The 9,898-nt window shown below is 41.6% G+C and overlaps 1 long non-coding RNA gene across 2 annotated transcripts; it reads right to left on the reverse strand.

Annotated features, from left to right (window-relative positions):
- Positions 1-5,738: 5,738 nt before the first annotated feature.
- Positions 5,739-8,511, reverse strand: LOC129624201 (uncharacterized). Of its 2 annotated transcripts, none has more exons than XR_008700820.1 (3): positions 8,217-8,511; positions 7,830-7,917; positions 5,739-6,947 (listed from the first exon to the last, which is right to left on the reverse strand). It is a non-coding gene; the product is annotated as an uncharacterized LOC129624201 (long non-coding RNA). The 2 variants fall into 2 exon arrangements; XR_008700821.1 differs by having other exon boundaries at positions 7,830-7,946.
- Between the last annotated feature and the right edge of the window lie 1,387 nt (positions 8,512-9,898).

Raw genomic sequence — 9,898 nt, forward strand, 5'->3', positions numbered from 1 at the left:
ATTCATTTTAATCTTCCTTGTATTATGAAAGCTATACTTCTTTTTAAGGCTTTCAGACAACCAGCTTAATTTTCATATTGATTCATTCGGGAACAAAACAAAACTTAGTAGAAACTGAATGGAAAATGACTCTTTTGTGGTGAAGAATCTGGGCTTGCATTTAATTATAATGCATAGACGCGTTCCTCCCTAATTAAACATTTAAATGAAGATGGAATATAAATAGAAATTTTAAAAAGCGAGTGAGCACGACATAGTTCATCCATCCAGGGACGAAGGTTCTCATCAGTCCTTATTTTTCACTCTACCCAGAGCGGATGTGATTGTCCAGAATTTTAAAAGTGTGTATGCACATTTTAGTGGAAAAACTTTGAGTGCATATGATGATTATTAAAATAGCAATATTCTTCACTCTCACAGACTTACCAAGGAGGAGCCTTAAAGTGCTTTATTATCTAATTAAACCTCACAAGATGCTACAATTTTATTAATATAGAAAGCGAGAGACAGTAGAGTGAGTCTGTGACTTTATTGTGTAAGATGGAAAAAGGAATGAGAATTTAAAGAAGGTTAGAAATAGAACACCCTTTAGCTGCTGGATCATCCAGACCGCTACACTCTCGGGAAACTTGTATATCTGCTTTTCAGAACATTTGAGAAAACGGAAAATTTTCTTTTCACAGGGCTACTCAGTTTTTACATTGATTAAATAAAAAATAGCATCATTGAGTTATTAGTGTAGGTATTGTTATTCAGTCACTAAGTCATGTCTGATTATTTGTCACCCCATGAACTGTAACACACCAGGCCTCCCTGTTCTTCACAATCTCCCAGAGTTTGCTCAAACTCATGTCCATTGAGTCGGTGATGCCATCCAACCATCTCATTCTCTGTCGTCCCCTTCTCCTCCCGCCTTCAGTCTTTCTCAGCATCAGGGTCTTTTCAAATGAGTAGGCTCTTCACTTCAGGTGGCCAAAGTATTGGGGCTTCAGAGTAGGTATTGGGTTGATCAGAAAATTCATTTGGGGTTCTATTGATGTCCCAGAAAAACCCAAAGGATATTTTTGGCCAACCCAATACTTACTATGGGACCTTATTCTCCCCCTTTCTTCTCTTTCTTTCCAAGCACTGTTGAGCCAAAGAGGGTGCTGCTCTGCCTCTGGTTATCAGAGTGAGTTTTGCTTTGCTGTAGGACAGGATATAAACATTAAAAAAAAATATTTCTTGAGTACAAAGTTATCCAGTATGTGAAGCACCATGAGGGTTGTGCTGTTCTATCCCAAGACACCAGTTCATGAGAGTTCTTTGAGCGGCTAGAGAGCTTAGTGTGGTGCTAGGCGGGCAGTAGGTGTTGGATGGACGTTTACAAAGGAAAGGAAAAACTCGCCCAGAAGCATTTAGGGGATGTGGAAGAGTGTGTGACGTCCCAAACAGAAGACTGTCATTGATCACACCTCACACTGGATGTGGCCGAGAATCTGGCAGAAAATCCCTAGTAGAATGGTGACGTGGAAATACACACTGCAGGAACATGCCAAGAGTCGATGGGAGACAATCAAATCCAGGAAAACTGTGTATGAATAAGAACGGAATGTGCCTATCAGATAGCACTGTTGTTTCATAAAATCTCAGTGGTCTAAAATAACAATCGTTTGTTACCGCTCATGGATCCACAAGCCAGCTGGGCCGTTCCAGGCTGGGCTGGGCTCTCCTGCTTGTTTGAGGGTGAGCTGGCTGTAAACGGGTTCAAAACGGCCCGAGCTGAGGAATGTGGGTTCTTCTCTCTGTGGTCCCTCAGGCTTTAATTGGCTGATCCAGGCTGTTGATACAGAGAGAGCGCAGATGGGGGCATGGCCCCTTGAGGGTGGCACACCATCCTTTGGGTTGCACTCCCCTGGCCAAAGCAGCAAGGCGGGTGCAGAGGAAAAGTGAAGAAAGAGGGTTTACCTCTCTGCAGGAGGTGAAAGACTTGATGTATGGAAGGCATTAATTGCGAGCATCATCGTAATTGTTCTCCTACAGAAACTTACTGTCCGGTTGGTGTTTTAAGTCAATTCAGAGAAGTGTATAGATCTAGTGGGAGAAATTACTAAACATCTAGACTTAGTAAATAAAACCTAAAAAAAAAAGAAAAAAGGAGTTTCTTATTTCTTGGCAAGCCACTGGTTAGGGCTCCACACCACGGCACGAGGCCCAGTTTCCATCACTGGTTGAGACTAAGGTCCTCCAGTCTGTGCAGTGCAGCAAAAGAGGCATACATAAATAAGAGGAATAGAAAAGGAAAATATCTTTATAAATTTGAGCTGAAGAAGGCCTTTTCTGACAGTGCTTTTTAAAAACAAAAGCCTTTTATTTTGTATTTAGTTCAGTTCAGTTCAGTCGATCAGTTGTGTCCGACTCTTTGTGACCCCATGAATCGCAGCACTCCGGGCCTCCCTGTCCATCACCAACTCCCAGAGTTCACTCAGACTCACGTCCATCGAGTCAGTGATGCCATCCAGCCATCTCATCCTCTGTCGTCCCCTTCTCCTCCTGCCCCCAATCCCTCTCAGCATCAGAGTCTTTTCCAATGAGTCAACTCTTCGCATCAGGTGGCCAAAGTACTGGAGTTTCAGCTTTAGCATCATTCCCTCCAAAGAAATCCCAGGGCTGATATCTTTTAGGATGGACTGGTTGGATCTGCTTACAGTCCAAGGGACTCTCAAGAGTCTTCTCCAACACCACAGTTCAAAAGCATCAATTCTTTGGCACTCAGCCTTCTTCACAGTCCAACTCTCACATGCATACATGACCACTGGAAAAACCATAGCCTTGACTAGATGGACCTTTGTTGGCAAAGTAATGTCTCTGCTTTTCAATATGCTATCTAGGTTGGTCATAACTTTTCTTCCAAGGAGTAAGCATCTTTTAATTTCATGGCTGCAGTCACCATCTGCAGTGATTTTGGAGCCCAAAAAAATAAAGTCTGACACTGTTTCCACTGTTTCCCCATCTATTTCCCATGAAGTGATGGGACCAGATGCCATGATCTTCGTTTTCTGAATGTTGAGCTTTAAGCCAACTTTTTCACTCCTCTTTCACCTTCATCAAGAGGCTTTTGAGTTCCTCTTCACTTTCTGCCATAAGGGTGGTGTCATCTGCATATCTGAGGTTATTGATATTTTTCCTGGCAATCTTGATTCCAGCTTGTGCTTCTTCCAGCCCAGCGTTTCTCATGATGTACTCTGCATATAAGTTAAATAAACAGGGTGACAATATGCAGCCTTGACGAACTCCTTTTCCTATTTGGAACCAGTCTGTTATTTTGTTTTACAGTATAGCTGATTACAATGTGATAATTTCAAGATAACAGGAAGGGACTCAGCCAGACACATACATGTATCCATTCTCCACCAAACTCCCCTCTCATCCAGCCTGCCACATAACACTGAGCAGAGTTCCCTGTTCTCTACAGTAGGTTCTTGTTGGTTATCTATCTTACATATAGCAGTGTGTACATATCCATCCAAAATGAGACAGGGAAAGCCTTCTTAAGAAAGATAACAAATCTTAGAATTTTTATCAGAGATGATAAACAGAGTTGTAACATAGAAAGTTAAAGCTTCTATAACAAATATATGATGGCATAAAGAGTTAAAAGATAAAACTTTGAGACTGGCAAAAATATACCTAAAACTATAACCATAATATATACTTAATATTTAAAGAACTTTTCAAAGCACTTAAAAACAAGACTACCAATATCATAGAAAAAAATTAAGGGAGATGATGACGTGTGTTCAAGAAGAAACATAAATTGCCAATTAACACATGAAAAAAGAAATGAAAAATAAAGCAAGAAAGAGACCCAAAATTTGACCCATTGCTTTACTAAAATCTCAACGTAACCAAAGACTGCAGGTAGTCCCTCCCAGGCATTGCTGGTGGAAGTGCTAAATGAGACAGACTTTTCTTCTATAAAACATACAGACACAGGACTGTTTCGTATGAGTTACTCTCTTGAGAAATCTGTATGCAGGTCAGGAAGCAACAGTTAGAACTGGACATGGAACAACAGACTGGTTCCAAATAGGAAAAGGAATACGTCAAGGCTATATATTGTCACCCTGCTTATTTAACTTCTATGCAGAGTACATCATGAGAAACGCTGGGCTGGAAGAAGCACAAGCTGGAATCAAGATTGCCGGGAGAAATATCAATAACCTCAGATATGGAGATGACACCACCCTTATGGCAGAAAGTGAAGAGGAGCTAAAAGAGGCTGTTGATGAAAGTGAAAGAGGAGAGTGAAAAAGTTGGCTTAAAGTTCAACATTCAGAAAACTAAGATCATGGCATCTGGTCCCATCACTTTATGGCAAATAGATGGGAAACAGTGGAAACAGTGGCTGACTTTACTTTTTTGGGCTTCAAAATCACTGCAGATGGTGACTGCACCCATGAAATTAAAAGATGCTTACTCCTTGTAAGGAAAGTTGTGACCAACCTAGACAGCATATTCAAAAGCAGAGACATTACTTTGCCAACAAAGGTCCATCTAGTCAAAGCTATGGTTTTTCCAGTGGTCATGTATGGATGTGAGAGTTGGAATGTGAAGAAACCTGAGTGCCGAAGACTTGATGCTTTTGAACTATGGTGTTGGAGAAGACTCTTGAGAGTCCCTTGGACTGCAAGGAGATCCAACCAGTCCATTCTAAAGGAGATCAGTCCTGGGTGTTCATTGGAAGGACTGATGTTGAAGCTGAAACTCCAATACTTTGGCCACCTCATGCAAAGAGCTGACCCATTGGAAAAGACTCTGATGCTGGGAGGGATTGGGGGCAGGAGGAGATTGGGACGACAGAGGATGAGATGGCTGGATGGCATCACCAACTCAATGGACATGAGTTTGGGTAAACTCCAGGAGTTGGTGATGGACAGGGAGGCCTGGCGTGCTGCGGTCCATGGGGTTGCAAAGAGTCAGACATGACTCAGCAACTGAAATGAACTGAACTTTTAGTAATATAGTTAAATTTAGTAATATAATTATTCATTCCTGGAATCTTGTAATTGATGGCATCTTATTCTTGCATTGCCTTTTGTGTGTTTGCTTACGCATTACGCTATCCTGAGAGACTTCCCTGGTGGTCCAGTGGTTAGGACTCTGTGCTCCCGATGCCAGGGGCCAGGGTTTAATCCCCGGTTAGGGAATTAGATCCCATATACCACAGCTAAGACTTGGCGCAGTCAAATAAATTTTAAAAGAACAAAGCAAGAAAACAAAAACACATTATCCCTGTATACTTCTTTGTGGATGGTAAAGTAGTTTCTTTCAAAACAATGATTTTAAGTTGTGCCTGTTCTTAGAGACTTTTATTGCCTTGTAAAAGGTATCTGAAGTTTTTAGCCTGTTTTCATTTGTAAAATAAAAACAAATCTTGCCACCTTTCTCCTCCAGAAGTTAAGGTTGGGTTAATTTGTCCAAATTAATGAAAGCTAATTATCTTCTGGGCTTGGAGGTTGTTTATCAGCGGTGGATGGCCATGTATTGACCCAAAAGTGATGGGTAAAAATTAATACAGCCTTCTACTAATGGCTATTGTTATTTATTATTCTTTTGAGAGTTTCAAGCATAGCATCTGGTAATTAACAATTACTCAATAACTTTTGATTAACATACTATTTTATTGATTGGTTACCTCATTTAATTCTCACTAGTTAAGCTTTATAAACCCAGCCTTTCATAGGAGAGAACTGAAGCTCAGAAGCTAAACAAGTTGCCTGAGGTTACCCGGTTTCACAAAGGCTCCTGATCTCCATGGCTTGTGCCTGTAGCCCTGTTCAAACTGAATACAGATGGTGACCTCATGCCTTGTAGCATACACAGGAACTCAGAATGCTTTTCAAACAAAAATATAACTATTTTTAATGAAGTTAAATGTAATAAAACGTCTGCGCTCTCCTTTAAAACTTCAGTGATTAAGTTGCACTAACTAAAGTTTGTCACTCACCATCTGTCTCTGCAGGGATGAGGTCTTACACGCCGCCATTGCTGGCCTTCAGCGCGTCCTGAAAGGAGTTCAGGGTGGAGATCGGGAGTGAAGTACTCTGTGCTCTGGGAAAAGCTGGCAGGATAGGCCTTCAGATGGATACTTTCAGGAGAAGATTTTATGAGCCCAGTTTCTTGCATCTCCTCATATCTAGAGGAGCATGAAAACCCTCCATGGGGAGGTCTATTCCTTGTGACTAGCAATAACCTCATGAGACGAGCAGCAAACTTCTGCAAAAACATGTGCGTGATTGCATGTGCCCCCCTTCACCAAAATCACACACACACTGTCAGGTGGCCCTGCCTCTTTGGAGCAGTTTCTCAGAGCGATCCAAAGTGCTGTCTCCCAGGCTACAGTCCTTTTCATCCCCGGTAAAACTTGTCACTCTCACATCGTGAATTTATTTCAATTGACAGTTGAAATTTTATACAAAAGCTCTTGTGAATTTAGGTGACTACAAACATCTTGGGGAGTATTTTCCAAATTGTTAAGTGAAAGAAATTTGAGTATGAGAGTCAAATAAACATTTCCCTGATCTTACCTGGAGCAACCTGTTAAAATGAAAAAGCAGAAATAAAACTATGTTCCTCTCATTCATAGATACTTAAATGATTGCTTGAACTGGTAGAAAACAACTTGATCCTTAAATGACATTACATCTGCTTCTGACACGTTATCAAATTAGAAGACATATTTTTTGGGGTCTTTGAGGGTAAACCGGAAGTTGTTATAATTTTTGTTTCTTCTTGGATGGTTTTCCAGCACATCTGGGGTTGGTCCTCCCCTGGTCTGCTTCCTCCATGTTAGACGGGGCTCCAGCATCTTTTCTACCACACTGGAGTCAGGAGCTTTCAGCGATGAGAGGGCTCTCCAGGTTCTGAACCTTTTCTGTGGGCAGAAGTCACTCCAAGCCTTTCTCCTATTAATATTTCAAGTAAATGAATAACTCAGCTGCACAAGCCTTTCTCTTCCTTCCTTTCTTTCCTTTACTCCTGTTTGAGATGTCCCTGCTTACTTTGCAGATAAACTAGGAAGAAATACAGGGGACTTTTAATTTTTAAACCCACTGAGTAGTAGGTTCATATAATGATTTTTGAAACACTGGATTACACTTTGCTCCTTTGTTTGAGTGGAAATGTGAATACTCTGAAGTCTCAATTCTGCTACAGTCACGGATAATATAGTTATTTATTTTCCAAAGCTCGGTGTAGTAGGGTATCAGAGGAGTTTATAGTCATCTAAACAAATATCCTTTTGGAGACTTCCCGGCTAGGAAGGCTGAAATGTTTTCTTTCAGAGGAAAGGATTCATTCATCCATAAATCTGTTTCTAGGCAGTGAAAAATCTGAGTATTGGCATAAATCACCAGTGAAGAAATGTGAATGACAAAGGCGGGTTTCATTATCACAAACCTCTCAGAGGACCTGAAGGGCTCAGGATGTAGCGGATCTGCTTTCGAGTACCTTCTTACCTCTACAAGACAATTATCTTAGGTATTTCTGGAGACAGAAGGAGTCCTACCACGTTTCTTGGCAACCGTCCGCACATATTAACTAGCTGGATTCTCAAATAAAAACGGAGTTGAACAGCTCTTTTTTTGCCTATTTGCGTATTAAATGTCTATCTGCAAAATCCTTCGGTGTTTTCCCGTGCGGGTGAGTATTAGGTTGCGCTGAGAACATTTCCTGAATGACTCCCGGAAAGCCAATGATTATAGCAGGACAAGGCTAATCAGAGAGCTCTCTCTCTGCAGCGGGGTACCTTTGGCAAATGACTAGCACGCGGATTTCAACTTACTCACCTCGTGAAAAAGGAAACTCCCGCCGACTGAGAAGGAGGGTGCCGGGTCCATGACGCTCTGACTGATACAGACCATTAATCCCAGGAGGCTGAGAACGAGAGGCATTCGCTTTCGGTGCTGTGTACACAGGCGTTAGGTGTTTAGCAAACACAGAATTTGCGAAGGGTAAGATCATGTAGCTGATTAGCGGGCTAGGATTTCACCCCTGGGCTCTGCCACCAGGCTGGCTCGGGTTTCCAGGGTTGGGGGGTTCCGTGCCTCAGCCGATGTGCTTCGGGAGATTAGTTCATTTTAGAAAGGACCCTGGAAACCCTCAGCCCCACAGCTTGAGTGTGTGAGCGTGCACTCGGGAGGATTAGCACACAGCATGTGTGTTATTACACTTACCTCCGCGTCAAGCCTCTGTCTTCTATCATATTTCCAAGAATCCATCCCCTCCACCTCTCCTCCAGGCCCGCCACGTCCATGGCTCTGACCAATGCCTGCAAGAGTTTCTAAGCTCAATCACTGATCTGACTGCCTTCTGACTTCACCAACACTCCCTCTGTCCCGGCTTCTCCTCAGTCTCAGCATCAGCACCAGGACATCTAGGGGGAAAAAAGGCATTTCCATTCTGGTTGAAGCAGCAAAAGCATGTATGCACACTGTCTCCGCATTAGAAGAGAAATTAAAGGATAAACGGAAATGCTCAGTCAAGTGCCATTAAGTCAGAAAATTACTCAGCTCTGAAATTCTCATTTAATCGCATTGCTTCTGGAATCTTGTAAACATTGGTCTTGCTTTTTTTTGCATGAGGTGACAAGGGTGGGAATGTTTTATAGGGTTAGATGGGACATGATCCATTTATATGAAAAAATATATTAAGGTAGATGGTTACAAGCCTGCATTTCACTTTCTATTCCCTAAATCAAACATCAGAAGTGACATTTAGTGCAAATATTGAGAATTATGACATTATAGCAAGATTCATTATTTATTTGACTTGGAGTAAAAAGAACACTGAAGTTTTTTTTTTTTTTGTATAGCTTTTCTGTGTATTCTTGCCGCCTCTCTTTAATATTGTCTGCTTCTGTTAGGTCCATACCATCTCTGTCCTTTATTGTGCCCATCTTTGATTAAATGTTCCCTTGATATCTTTAATTTTCTTGAAGAGATCTCTAGTCTTTCCTATTCTGTTGTTTTCCTCTATTTCTTTGCATTGATCACTGACAAAGGCTTTCTTACCTTTCCTTTTTATTCTTTGGAACTCTGCATTCAGATGGGTATATCTTTCCTTTCTCCTTCACCTTCAGTGTTGGAGAAGACTCTTGAGAGTCCCTTGGATTGCAAAGAGATTCAACCAGTCAATCCTAAAGGAAATCAGTCCTGAATATTCATTGGAAGGACTGATGCTGAAGATGAAACTCGAACACTTGGGCCACCTGAAGAACTGACTCATTGGAAAAGACCCTGATGCTGGGAAAGATTGAAGGCAGGAGGAGAAGGGGACGACAGAGGATGAGATGGCTGGATGGCATCACTGACTTGATGTACATGAGTTTGAGCAAGCTCCGGGAGTTGGTGATGGACAGGGAAGCCTGGTGTGCTGCAATCCACAGGGTTGCAAAAAGTCGGACACGACTGAGCAACTGAACTGAACTGAACTGAATAACAACACTGGGGCTTCCCAGGTGTCGTATCCTACGTGTACCTGTACCCACTGTCCTGACTGCTCTGTTAAGACGTGTAGACGGGGCAGTCTGGTCTAGTGAAAACAAGCAAGACTTCAGAGTTACACAGATGTGAGGCTCTACCCCTTACTAGTTACATAGTTTCAAGTGAATTTTTCTAGTTTTTTTGAGTTTCTGGTTCATCCACTAATAAGTGTGTCTGAGTTACTCTGAGGCCTTGCTAGATAATGTATGTAAATTATGAAGACTCAAATTATTTAATCCCTTTGAGTCTCTGTTTCCTCAACTAATACATATGGTTAAGCAATTTTAAGGACTGGATGAGATAATATATATAAATTGTAAACTCTCAACTAGATAATATATGTAAATCATCTTATAGGGTGCCTAGCATACGGT

The sequence above is a fragment of the Bubalus kerabau genome, chromosome 12 (genome assembly GCF_029407905.1).
Source record: "Bubalus kerabau isolate K-KA32 ecotype Philippines breed swamp buffalo chromosome 12, PCC_UOA_SB_1v2, whole genome shotgun sequence".
Lineage (NCBI taxonomy): Eukaryota > Metazoa > Chordata > Mammalia > Artiodactyla > Bovidae > Bubalus > Bubalus kerabau.